The following is a 14,857-nucleotide window of genomic DNA, read 5'->3' as shown; positions in this document are numbered from 1 at the left end:
TGTTCTTTTATCTTCTTGGTCGACTTTATATTGTCTGGTATAATACAAGTTACTATTGTTTCTCTTGAAATTGCTGCCTTGTCTTTCATTATGTGTTTACTCACTGCCCAATTTAAAGAAACCTGTGTGCTGTTATTTTTTAATTTCAAGAGTTCCCAGAATGTTAATGAAGCTGGGTGGCGTAGGTGGAAATTTTGACTGTAGATTATCTATAAAAGTGACCTGGACACCTCTCAAACGTTTAGTAAACCAGAAAGATTAAAATTTTTGTTAATATTTTCAAAATTAGTTATCAGTCTTTTTTCTACAGTCTTCTGTTATGGAGTATCAGACAAATGCACCATTTTACTGCAGTGTCTGTTCTTGCCCACTCAGATAAAACAGTGTTTGCAAAGCTATATGGTCCGCATTGTGTTTTGCAGAGCTGCTTATAGAAAATCTCAAAATGCAAAAAATGAAAAGATATGAATATTTTTATGTTGACTCTAAAATATATGCTGATTATTTTGAAAAAAAGTATTGCACAATTAAGTTAAATATTTGGAAGGTACAAGTACAATATTTAATGTAAAGCATCTACATTATCAGCTTCATGGCACTATCGGCATTACCAGAAACAAGTGCATGTCAAATGTTCATCAAGCTACCCACTGAAATAGCACAGCTTAGCTATTTAACTTCATGTTATAGCTTATAGAATATCTCTTTTTCTTTATAATTAACTTTATAATTAACTTAATAAATAAGCTCCTCCGAAACCCCCTCTTAAACGGTGAGACAATGGGAAACAAATACAGTTTTTTTTACCTCCTCTTTGCTCGATCAGCGTGATGCACTTCTATCATATCACCTATATATATCCGTTCTCTTTTTGCTTTTACTTTTTCATCAATATTGCATTGAATTTTGATTACGTGTTTGGAATTAAATTGTGACAGCGCAACATATAACTGCCCGTGAGTGAAGATCGTTTCTTTCTCTCTACAAGAAATGTGTCTGACAATAGCATTCACACACATGAGAAATGATTTCTCTCCCGGGATTTCACTTTCACCAAATAACAAATCTTTTGATTCTTGCGGATATGCCTCTTCATTGGGAAGAAACACTACTTTTTTATCCCTGATGGCAACATGAATTAGATGATCTATAAGTCTCCGACTTAAAGTTTAATTCCGAACAATATATTCAGTCTCTTATCGCTGTTCCGTTATTTCACAGAGTAATAATTTCCGTTTGTTTGCGCTAATGCAATCTTTATTATCCTTTTTTTGAGACTTTCGAATTTTTGTACTTCATTTATCTCTAACCTGCTCTGCATGTGTACCGCACCAATGTTTTGGAATTCTTTACAATATTCTTCTTTGTCATCTACTCTTTGTTTTATTTCCAGCCCCGGGCATGGTTAAATCTCTTGACACAAAGTCAAGTCTCGTGGGACATGAAAGTGTCTCTCTGAGAAAATTACGGCTTGTCTCCTTCCAACCTTCCAAGATTTTTTTTTATAATATAGAGAGATGTCATCGGCCGAGTGCAACCAGTCCATTCCAAATCATACTAAATGTTTGGTCCACTAAAAATGGGACAAGTGCTTCAAAATTAGAATGTAAATGCCTGCTTCTGTTTAGTTTGGAGGTTGTCAACCCAGTTGAAAAAAAGTGACACACACTTTATATCCGCCTATCAGTCCCAGTTTAAAAGGCCTTTGTTTATAGTCAAGACCAGTTTGATGATCTGGGGGGTATTTTCCGTACGTCGCTTAAATCATCCGAGATCAGATGCCTCATCTTGGATGAGTTAATGCCAGTGAAACTCATCCGGGATAAGTCATTTTTTCAAACGCAGCCGTGTAGTAGTCTAGCTGAATCTAATCATCCGAGATGAATGCGCGCGCCCGTGCTGAGTGAAAAGCCCATATATATTGAGTCTAGAAAACATGATCAGCAAGTCTTTGATAGACTGTAACAAAAATGACGAAAGAACGGCCACATTTTTTTTTCACACAAGCGGAGCAAGACCTTTCATTCCAAGGACATGAAGAATTTCAAGATTTAATATGCACAAGGGGTAACACTACAAAAGCAACCCAAACCAGAAAAGACGGCTGGCAAAAAGTGGCCGACAAATTAAATGCGTGTGCATTGTACTTACTGAAAGCAGTGTTACATTTCATATGTGTCAGATTAATTATTATTTAATATGTCATAATTCCAGATCAAACGTAAGCACAAGGAGAACACGGGAACAGGTTAAAGTGAAGTACAAGAATATACTTCAAACTGGTAAATATTGGTATATAACTATTTAAAGAATTGATGACATAAAGAATCATATATAATGTAAAGAACATTAATTTTAAAGCTAATAAGAAGGCAGACAAGCAAAAAACAGGTGGAGGTCCACGCAGTCCAGACCTAACCCCTGCATAATAGTTGGCTCTCCAGCAAAATGCCCATCGCCCTGTTTCTGATGGCATTCCAGGGGGAAGCTCCTCCTCAGAACCAGTGGCAGGATGCAGTGGTCACTTCATTTCAGGTAAAGGATGGTCATTGCATATATTTGTCCTCAATGTGTGCCATAGGTATGTTCCATATAGTCCTCTTTTTTTGTTGGGTCAGTTGCGGGGAATGTCATATCCCTAGAACCTGTGTCTGACCAACGAGATATTGACAAAGGTCAAATATTTGATGAAGACACTATGTCTGATTATTCATCAGGAGGAGAGGTACATTTTCCAAATAATGTTTGATCAAACTCCACTGTGATCAGTCCCATGTGCCCCAATCACATTTGGAAATTCTGGGTAATGAGTATGTTAGGCTGATTGTGAGATTCTTTATGGAACTGTGGGTGTTTTTACCTGCAATGGCATGAAACGCCTCTTTTGTCTGCACACGCAGGTGTCCAGGAAACACAATGAAAACCCGAACAAAATCTTTCAGAGCCAAACAGACTTTACGAATTGCCTGGCAAACTGCACTTTTAGATAGATTTTCCGCATCGCCTACAGTATATAAAAAAAGTGCTGCTTGCAAAAAACCTCAAAGCAATGCATACTGTCTGTGTGGTTGCGAGAGCCCGACTTCACCGAGTTTGACTTCGAATATAAGGTCCTAATAAATTTTTGAGGTATAATATTTCCCCTCGGCTAAAGCGGTATCTTTCGAAAAGAATTTCCTCCGGGAGCAATAAAGGATCTTGCTGATCGCGCAAACCCCTCTCTATATGAAATTGTCTTCTTATAATTTGCGTACCGATATTAATTGGTCGCTCATTCATGAACGGCGAAGTCATGACTGAATGAATTCCACGCATGGACACTGATTAAGTGTGTGAGCTAATCCTTGTTTACACAGAACAAACCTGCTCTGAGCAGGTTTGAGGATTAGGATATGTTGCTATGACAACACTTCCAGCAAGAGTTTCGAAAAACCAACAGATCCGGGATCATGCCAAATCATCAACAATTACATCCGGCTAAACGAATAATCCACGTACGAAAAATATCCCCCTGAAGTGACTGGCATCTCTCTACATTTAAAGAGAGACAAAAGTGTGCCACAGATAGTGGATGCTAACAGTGTGCTCAAGAACCTACTTTTCCGTTCATTTTCAACAACTAATCAGGATTTTCCTTGTTTGGAACCTGAACCTCCATTTTGTCTTATTTTTACAATAGGTATTCCATTCATCTATTCATATCTGTACTTCCTCATATACTCACTCTTACTTACATTGAGACAAATTAGAGTGGGCAGTCAACCTGACTGGCATGTCTTTGGGATTTGGGAGGAAACCAAAGTGCAAAGAGTCAAACTAAATAAACAAAGAGAAAGTATAAATTATGTACAAAAATAAACTGAATAAATGAATAATATTACAGAAAGAAAATGGACAAAACAGGGCTTTAACCTTGGATTTCACAGCAGTGAGCCACCAAGACACGTAGTAGAATGCAATCCAGTAAAGCCGTGGTTCTCAACCCCACATATGACAACAGATCAGTTTGGTTTAAACAGTGGTATAAACAACAAAAGGAAGTTCATCGAGTGACATAGAGTGTCAGAGAATCTCAAAAGCTCAAGTTCACAAAGTCGCACAGTGCCCGAAATAAAAAAGAAGTTGTCAGATATTAAAGTCGCCGTGAAAAGGCGAGTCATAGCCCACCATCTGAGTGTCATATAAAAGCTTATTAGGGTACAGAGAAAAGAAAAAAAAAATAGGGACACAGTCAGAAAAAAGCTCAAAATGTCAACTTTAATCTCGAAATTTCCACTTAATCACGTAGTTTATTTTGTCATTAAAGTAGAACATCATAAACTTTATCTTTAAATCATTTAATTCACTAGTTTCTCAAATACCATTGTAACTAAAGTAGCACATTAAATGCTTTGTTTTGTATGTGTTCTTCTATGTGCTCTATGTGTGTGAATCACTATGTGCTTCTTAAACAGGCTTTCTCTTCCTCCGACTAGACACAGAATACATTACATTAGTGATATTACAGCTCTCTGAATAATTAAAATACTGAGATGTATACTTGATATCATTTTCATGATGATAGGAGTTAAAGCATGTTATTAAACATGGGAACACGGTGGCGCAGTGATAGTGATGAGCCAGTGCCCTGTCCAGAGATTGTTCATGCCCCCCTGCAAGATGCTTGCTGCACCATGCGCGAAACTTCAATGATATAATTTATTGTAGCAGTACTGTCTCTTTCAAACGTACTAACCTCCAATTCCTGTCCTTCCTTTTCTTTCTCCAAGTAACCAATCGCCACACAATCAGCTCTGTAATAGATGTTAAGCCATCTGTAAGCTTAGAATGGCAATTCTTCAGAACTTTTAAGGAACATTGAAATATCTTCGTAGTACATGTTTAATTATTCTATCCATCTATCCTTCCAGTGTTGCGCCAGCCCCAGCAAGAATACAGCGCGAGGCAGGCACAATCCCTGAACTAGCTAGCACTGCGACACAGTGTCCTCATGTGTTTAATTATTAACAATATAGATTATTTAAATGATGTTAACATTTTATCTGTATAATGTAATAAACATATTTCGCTGCATTTCATCTTAAAAATGATATCGTCATCTAATGTAAATACGTGCTTTATACAGTGGCTCAGGTTGTGCAATATTATAACTGTATCGCAAGTTTACAGTGAGGTAATTGTACTAATAAGTACAGCTACATGGAGCATTTGATGGACTGATTAAGTGCATTTATAGTTCTTGGGATGAAACTGTTTCTGAACCGCGAAGTCAGTACAGGAAAGGCTCTGAAGCATTTGCCATATGAGAACAGTTCTGTAGACAGAGCGCATGGCTGAGTCAGTGTGTGCTTGATGCTGTATACCGATAATTCTCTTTCCGATCAGCTGCTGAAGAGCTGTGATTCCACACTCAGATGCAGTGGGATAAATAGTCTGAGTGGTGCACTGAGAGGAACAATGCTAAAGCAGCTATGGTACTGGAATAGTTTGGCCATTCTGTGGACCATTATATTGTTACAGGTTAATTACAATCAGATGCCTTAAACAAATAAACAATATGCGGTCAATTTCAGTGTTTATAAAGCCACGTCAGGGATGTGCATCTAAAAAAGAAAGGGAAACCACACTTGAACAAAAGCACTGCTTTGACGCTGGGTGCCTCCAGTTTGCAAAACTGAGCAGAGAATTTGCGTACACCAGGGTTTGAGCTAGCGTGAAAATGTGCATGGCTTTACGCCAAGTTTAGGTTTTATACATCACAATTTGAGTATGGAAACAGGAGTATACAACATTTTTGTGCGTACTCACTGTTTATACATGAGGCCCCTCAAAGCACTGCACCACACAGAGTGCAGTCTTAGAAGGATGTGTACTGCGAATATAACATGTTTCTTTGTGCTTTCCACACTTATTGCACACAACACACTTTGTAGTTGGTGACTGCAGCTAGTGGGTGGCAGAATGTCCATGTGCTGCTATCCCGACAGTCATGACAGGTCTGAAGAAATGCCTTCAGGGCAACTTGCTACCTCGGTACCAGAGCCTGCAGGTTTCACATCATCCAATTGATTGTCACTATCTTGATCACTCATTGTCATCAAAATATTCATCTTGTAATAATTTGGTTGCTACAAAACATCAGCAGCTTATTACCTTTTTGTTATAATTAAGGACTGTCTATTTATAACACTCCTTTCCACAAGCTGTTGCCACCAAAAAAAAAAATATGGCCGTCCACTAGATGGCAGCACTATAGTGCATAACTGAGACATGGCAGATACGCTTACCAGCATAGTGGCTGTATGGAGATATGAGTTCTCTCATATGTCACGTTTTGACAGGCACATTATGTCTTAACTCATATCTTGCATTTAAAGTGTTAAAACTGTCAAAATAGCTAAACTTAATTAAAAACTACTCAACCAGTAAGTTTTTGTAAGCATCACAACCAACTCAGGCAAACTTTAGATGACAGAAACAAAATGGTCAATGTAAGGGTAGATGTTTGACCAGCACACAAGCATGTCCTCTCCAATCCTCAGTTTAAACCTGTATTTAATTTGGGTCATTCCATGCTAAATCAAACGATTTTCCAGAAATCACACACACTTCAGTCTCAAAATATTCTGAAAAAAATACTAGGTGTACCCATGGTATCCAGGAGACACCCTGAAAAATTGCTTTGATGTAAGATCAGTACTTTCCAAGATGCAGCCAATTTTGCAAGGGGAGAGGAGTTTCAAATTTGACACGGATTTATTTTATCATCAATTTCACAAGACCTTTCTCTCAAGAACTAAATCACCAAGCAGGCTCAAATTTTGAATGCTGATACCTTTACAGGTATAGTAAGTAATGAAGTCAAAATGTTTAGTCCAGATGACACGACTTGGTAAGATCAGACCTTCAAAAATGGAAAAAAAATATTTTGCGTCTTTGGCTGTACCATGTTTAGGCTTTCAGAAAGCTTACTTCTAAGTGATACAGCCTGCTGAAAATTTTTCCATGTTTAGATACCTACACAGGGTTTTTCCAAAGGTTATAAACAAACAAGAAACTGTATCAAGATTTGACCAGAACACCTCTCAAATGTTAAAAAAATAATTGTGGGTCTAATTTTCAGACCAGCAGAATGCATTGAGAATGTCTAGATATTTTAACAATTATTTTTCCTGTATCCTACATAGTCTCTTCTTTCTCAAAAAAAAATAACAAGTCTTACTTTTTTTATGTGAATCTTTCATTTTTATTTTACATTCAAAACATGAGTTAAATTCACCATTCATCAGTAATGATAACCATCAATCCACCGTTAAAAACCTCATACTCTTCCAGTGTGGTGCTGAGGTGTCACCCGCTGCACTCGGGTCCCAATCCAGGTGGTTTGTTGTGTGGTGGGTGCGGCAACACGCTATCAGCGCGTGCTCCCAACTTCTCTCTCTCTCTCTTACTTCATCACAAACGTGGGTATAGGATTAATGGAAAAAAATAAATCACCAAAGGCACATTAACCACAACACATGTAACAAAAGCTTCTTGATTTATCATTAATTACAGTAGAAGTTATAATAAAATGTTAATATCTTGGTATTGCAGTAGCAGGAATGTGACCCATTTCATTTTTTTTCAATTAAAGTGCAGAATGTAGGGCATCTTTGTCTTTGAGATCAAGATGGTACTGCCTCCTACTGACCGTTGCAGCTGCTCTAAGCAGTGCAATGACACACTGTAATGGTACCCAAAAAATATTGTCTCTAGTTGGCCAATGGAAATACTGTACAGGATAGTTTGGATGCACAAAACATATCAAGATGTCAGATTCTGCTTCACCCTTGTCACGAATCACACCAATCCAACATTTTTCATCATACATGCACCCAACATAGCCTCCAATAGGTCACTGGTCTAATGTGAGGAATGCATCTGATCCTTCAGGATTGTAACTGTGAGAGGGCAGGATTTCAGCTGCTGCTTTAATAGTGAATATTTGGGCAGTCAATTGACTGTCTTCACCAGACACTCGGCTGACTTTGAGTTTTCCATCTTCTGTAGGGATGTAACAGTGTTACTGTATTCTCGAATACCAGGTACTTTTTGGCCATGGAGAACTGCATTGTCTGATCAGCAACATGAGATAGGACATTGACTTATGATATGAAAAAAAGTTTGACATTTTTGATAACTTACTAACTGGAAACTCAATGATGACCATTATTGACAAATGGCACATTCAGTCTATGTTTAGGATGGAAAATAAACATGAAAGATTTGCATAAGAAAGGTAAGGTTTGTGTTTTGAGAAACTATATGGAATCAATGAAATATATATATTGCTGGGTGCTAGGAAAATTAAATCCAAAATGATTTTTTGCATTTGAGAAATTTGCTGTTCAAACCCTGCTACAGTTACTTTCCTGTTTATTGCTTTTTCAGAAAGCCTATAGAGTTATCTGAATAAGGAAGAAAAATCCAAAGTCTGTGTTGGTTACAAATATGTGTTTCTGAGGCCTAAACATAGCTAAGCCAAAAACTAAAATAAAATTTTGGTCAATTTCAAGTGGCTGCTTTGACCATGCAAGGGTCATCAGGAACAAATGTCTTAATTTCACTTAAAATTATACCAATTAATGAGAAAAAGGTCAGTGGAATGGTGAGTATGCAAGGAGTAGGCGAAGGTGGATGAGTTTAAATACTGGGGATCAACAGTACATAGTAATGGGGATTGTGGAAGAGAGGTGAAAAAGAGAGTGCAGGCAGGGTGGAATGGGTGGAGAAGAGTGTCAGGAGTAATTTGTAACAGATGGGTATCAGCAAGAGTGAAAGGGAAGGTCTAGTAATGAATTATTATTATTATTATTATTATTACAGGACGGTAGTGAGACCAGCTATGTTATATGGGTTGGAGACAGTAGCACTGACCAGAAAGCAGGAGATAGAGCTGGAGATAGTAGAGTTAAAGATGCTAAGATTTGCATTGGGTGTGACAAGGATGGATAGGATTAGAAATTAGTACATTAGAGGGTCAGCTCAAGTTGGATGATTGGGAGACAAAGTCAGAGAGGCAAGATTGCGTTGGTTTGGACATGTGCAGAGGAGAGATGCTGAGTATATTGGGAGAAGGATGCTAAGGATAGAGCTGCCAGGGAAGAGAAAAAGAGGAAGGCCCAAGAGAAGGTTTATGGATGTGGTGAGAGAGGACATGCAGGTGATGGGTGTAACATAGCAAGATGTAGAGGACAGGAAGATATGGAACAAGATGGTTCAGTATGGCAACCCCTAACAGGAGCAGCCAAAAGAAGAAGAAGAAGATTATACCAATTAATATACCAGTGTGCTAGATCTGAGCCTGCTCGGTGGTTTAGTTCTTGAGCTATGAACTTGTGAAATTTGATGAAAAAATTAGGCTGGATAAAATCAACAAACCATTCCCCACAGTAAACTGGCTATATATTGAAAAGTATTGATCTTACATTAGAAAAAATTTCAAGGTGTCTTCTGACTAACATGGATACACCTGGTAATTTTTCCAGAATTTTTTCAGTCTGAAGATGAAGTCCGTGACATGGAATGACCTATTTTCAAGGTGGTCACAGCTGAATAGCCTGACTCGTAAAGAAGGGTAGTGCTGAATGGTACCTTCACACACATTATGACATGTTTGATACCCAATGCCAAACTTGACCCAGCGTTCCTCCAACAACAACAAAAATATTTATTTTTATAGCACATTTTCATACAAATGATGTAGCTCAAAGTTCTTTACAGGATGAAGAAAGAGAAAAAAGACAAAATATAAAAATAAAATTAACATAGAATAAAAGTAAGGTCCAATGGGCAGGGAGGACAGAAAAAAACAAAATCTACAGGGGTTCCAAGCCATGAGACCGCCCAGCCCCCTGTAGGCATTCTACCTAACATAAATGATCTCAGTCAGTCCTCATGGTTTTCAGGCCTTTAATCCATCAATGTAGGGACAGCACGGTGCTTTGATCGGGTGGGGGTGGTACAGATCGCCACCACAGAAAACCGGAAAAAGAACAGCAGAGAAAGTGGGGGTTAGTAAGGAACACTGACTAAATTAAGCTCTCAATGTGCTATGAGAAGATAGGTCAATGAGTTATTCCAAGAGTTTGGTGGGAAAAGCAGCTGGAAGTTCTTTCTCATTACCGTCAAAGAAGGAGTTAGCAATCCACCAATAATCTGGTGTTTCCTATTCTGTCAGCTCAGGGAAATAAAAGTCAAACTTATTTATCAAAACTGACAAGTACACTGTAGTTTAGGGTATTAAAATTAATATTCCTTTACCGAATGAAAGAATGCATCTGCTCAAACATGCTTGTGGTTCCTGATGAAGTACACATTGCTTTGGAGTTTTAATTTTCTTTTGAAGGTGAAGTGGTGGCTGTGTGGCTAAGGATGTGCACAGGTATCTGGAAAGTGGCTGTTCATTCCTACTCCTTTGGGCCCTTGAGCAAAGCCCTTAACCTGAAAATTGCTTCCGGGGTACTGTACAATGGCTAACCTAGTACTCTGACCCCTAAAAGTCATTTGAAAAGACAATTTTCCCTTGGGGATTAATAAAGTATATAAAAATCAAAATGAAAAAAAAGGCCTCGACTTCATCATGTCTGCACCTTGCATCATTTTGTTTAGCTTGTTTCATTGAAAATGTCTGAAGGATAGCTTAGTAGCGCAGGCTAATTCTCATCTCTCAAAGACTGCGCTAGCTCAGGCTTTTTGTTTAAAAAGAAACAGCAAAATTACTCCCTCACACTACAAAGTTGAATTGTAGCATCCATCCATGTCACAATCACCATGTGCTTAAGCAAAGTGCAGTGTTCCACACTGATGTTTTCACAGAATGCCAAGAATAATTTTGTGTTTATGGTTGTAGCTTTGACAAACTTTACTATAGTCACAGTAATGTCAAAAATTTTGTGAAGCTTGGTGGCAAGAAGCAATAGATGGAAATCACACAGTGTACAATGGCTTTTATCACTTGCACTACACCAAGTGCTTTCAGATCATTGACATGGGTCCATCTGTGTATATACCAACACAATCAGCACAGTCTATTCTATTTAATATCATGAAATTGTCAAGTACATCTCTTCCTGTTGTTACATTTAACTCTTTACAAAACAGAAGATCTTATTTTCCCACTCATTGCGTACATATACAAGCAAGTGAGACATTTTAGATATGTCTGTTGACTCCAATTTACAGTACTTGAATTGCAAAGTCATCATACTGAAGAAGAGTAGTGCCCTGCACATCTACGTCCTTGGATATGAATGAGATGCAGCAATGAACGGTATTATTTGATGTAGGTATATTCTGTAGTTCCTTGGCCTTTTTCTCTCCAAATAATTCTCTGGCATTATGAAAGCCTCTGCAATTTTGTAAATCTCTTTTTGTTGTGCCATTTCTTGAAACACAATATATGATATGTTTAACAGTCCCTTATTCACAGTTGTGGTGGCTTTCATTTTGGCTTTGCACACCACTCAGTTATTTTCTCTTATGTCAAAAAATTCCTGTCAAGTTTTGTCTGTAAGTGTCTTATTAACTTTGAGGGCTTCAGACACCCATTTGATGAACATTGACAGCAGAGTACATACCATGGGTCAGGACAAAATATGAAACCATAGTTCAAGTAGATATCCTCATTTTTCAGACATTTTGCCAAGATTACAACAGTCAAGCATTTCTACCTTTCTTGCCAGTTGTTCTTGTGTGGTGATTCTCACACCTGCTCATTGAATTTGTAGTGGTTTCACCATCAGTATGTTGGTTTGTTTATTGATTTGGAGATTTTATTTCTTTATTACAGCATGGACATGTAGAAAATTTGTCCATTTCATTTTGTCATTTGCAAGGTGTGCACCAAACACACGCAGCATTTTCATGTATGCATAGTGTCACACACATGCGATTGGGAGGCAGTCAAAAAGCCCAAAGGTGAGTGAAACATCGCAAGATAAAGGATTATCACGTATTACTTACCTGAACCTCTTCTCCCAACAGGAAAACAGAAGAGAAATAATCGCGGCCATTTCTGGGTTTCAAAATGGCCGCCACAATGTCACTTCTGGCGACTCCATTTGGCATCACTTCCGGTTAACCACATGGACATCACTTCCGGTTCCTCAATAATGACGCTGTTTCCGGTTCCTGATTATGTCTTCGTTTCCTGCCAACCACTTCCTGTTACCATCAACCATTTTGTATAAAAACGCCATTTTGTCACAACACGTTTGTCAATTGTTACTCGGCTTTTTCAGTACTTTTGATCACTTTGCAACCTTTTGTCTGCAGGACAATATACGGGGGCGGTCCCCAAATCTTTATATTTTGTGGAGTTCTTTTTTATTAGTGAATACTTTCCACAATAGACTACATTGAATTTTATGACTGTTGATCTATACTGCCTAACCGCAGATGTGTGTCATTTTAGAATGTTAAAATATACACAAGATTCTGAAGAAAACTGAGTGTTGTCATTGACTGAGGAAACACAACGTCTACAAAAAGAAATTTTGATCTCCCCTTTCAATATTTACAGAGTCCCAAAATAAACAGGTGCCTCTTGAAGCAAATTAGTCAAGAAGGCTCAGGGTGGATCAAAGCTCTGTAGAGCAATCAATATTTTCAAATCCATTGTGGTGGTGTAGGGAGCCAAAACTATGAAAATTGTGTCATTGTCCAAATATGTATGGACCTAACTGTATATGCATATTAACAATGAATTAAAATGATTGATGCAACAAAGAGTAAGCATCAGGTGGTTATTATAAGTTTGTTATATTTGCAGCCTTTTCAAACTATACACAGTCTCTGTGTGGAATGTACACATTCTCCTTGTGTCTGTGTAGTTTTCTCAGGTATTTTGGTTTCTGATTGGACCTGGAGAAAACATGCATATTACTTTGACGGATATAAATTGGGCTTTGAGTAAAGGCTACACTGAAGAAAAGAGCATAAATCTAAATCTCAAACATAACACTGTCCACCCATTTAGGGCCAGTTCAAGGGTGAGCACATACGCACTGTATATGGCTGACTCATCCTGCAGGAGGTATGGAGATACAATACCAGCCTTTGCCTAAGCAATATATATTGTTAAAAATATAAATGGCTTGGAGTTTATACAACCAGTCACTTTAGACAGTAAACATTTATGAGCTGACCGCCACCCCTTCATTCTCACCACAATTTCAAGTTACAGCATTAAGTGATTACTAGTGTAAGCCAAGGCAGAGTGGCAGAAAGGAGCTTTAAAATGTATTTTGATGGTAACATTTTGGGAAGAGAAGTCCCAATGTCTACTTAATGCTACCCTTCTGCTGCCAACAAATGCATAACCAGTGTTAAAGTTTATTTAAGTTTTAATTACCTTAGAAATTTTTTTAAAATGCTTTTTTTTAATTAGTTAATTGAGCAGAATCAGGAAATTAATATTAAATGAAAAAATAAGAAATACAGAAAGTACTTAATGGAAATTTAGTTCTGAATGAACCTGCAAGTACTGTATATTTTTGCCATGCATTTCTTTTCATTTGTCATCAGGTTTTAAGATGGTTGCACACCAGAAGACAGTTCAATGATATCAGATATTTTATATGCATAATTTGAAATTTAGCCTCTGCTTGACTTTTTTGAAATTTGGGCATCATCCAGGAATGTTTAAATTGATTTTTATGTGCTCAGACAAAGTTGCAAAGAGTTACCTTTAATTATATAGTCTAAAAAATATTCAGTCTTAGACAAATATGTTTGAAGTAATGATTGGCAACAATTAAAACTAAATATACTGTAAATAAATGGAAGCACCACTTGTGCTACTTGTTCAAAACACATGCTTCTATAAATGTTTCCTAAATGCAAATGCAAGTAATGTTTGCTTACTACTGCTCAAAAGAAGGAGAGAAAAATGAAGTGGCCCTGCTGCAAATCATTTTTTGCATTGTCAACAGTAACACCATACTAGGTAATAATAGAGGAACAAAATCAAATTCGCGGCCCATCCATCACTGCATCCTCACATTCCCTTCAGAGATGACCTTTCCTCTCATACCTTGAGCCAAGAGCTGAGATATACAAACTGCAAGAAAATAGATTTCAACAGCTGCTACAGCATGAGATAACAAAAGCTGAAAGTCTGGTTATTAAGGAAAATAATTCACATTGTATTTGTAATATTGTTATTTTGTGAGCAAATAAGTCAAACTAATCAAACCAAAACACTGTTGGTTAATATTATAAATTGATAGCCATTAATTGAATGTGTCAGTTGAAATTCTTAGCTACTTTAGGTTTACATTAAGTAATCATTCATCCATCCATATTTAAAATAACAGCATACACTGTAATTAACCAATGAACATTGTAAGTTTATAAGAATGACAAGTATGCTTTGAAATCACTTTTTTTGGCCACCACCCCCTGTCTCACTGGTTTGAGAAAACCCCAACATATGATACCGTTTGACTTGTCTTGATGTCTAGTTATGAAAGGTGTTGAGCTTTTTTGGCCCTCTAGACCCCAAAACTCTCATTTTTAAACCATTGTAGGACCATATTTTGTGCAGGAAATTATGCCCTTATGATAAAAGAGAAAAGCAATATGTGTCTGCAGGAAAAATGATCAGAAATGTTTGAACTTGTGAATGTTGCATCAACCTACTCCAAGAGTTAATCCCCCTAATGTGATACGAGGGGTCAAGGTTATTCCTTTTCTCAAAACTTTGAAAAAATGGGCTTAGTAATACTGGCATATACTGTAGAATGTTGTTTTATGTTGTTTTGAGGTTGCTGATACTATTCTTGATATTTGATTCTTTACGAGTCCTAAGAAA

Source organism: Erpetoichthys calabaricus, chromosome 5 (genome assembly GCF_900747795.2).
Source record: "Erpetoichthys calabaricus chromosome 5, fErpCal1.3, whole genome shotgun sequence".
Taxonomy (NCBI): Eukaryota; Metazoa; Chordata; class Cladistia; order Polypteriformes; family Polypteridae; genus Erpetoichthys; species Erpetoichthys calabaricus.
Note: the sequence above shows the minus strand (reverse complement) of the source record.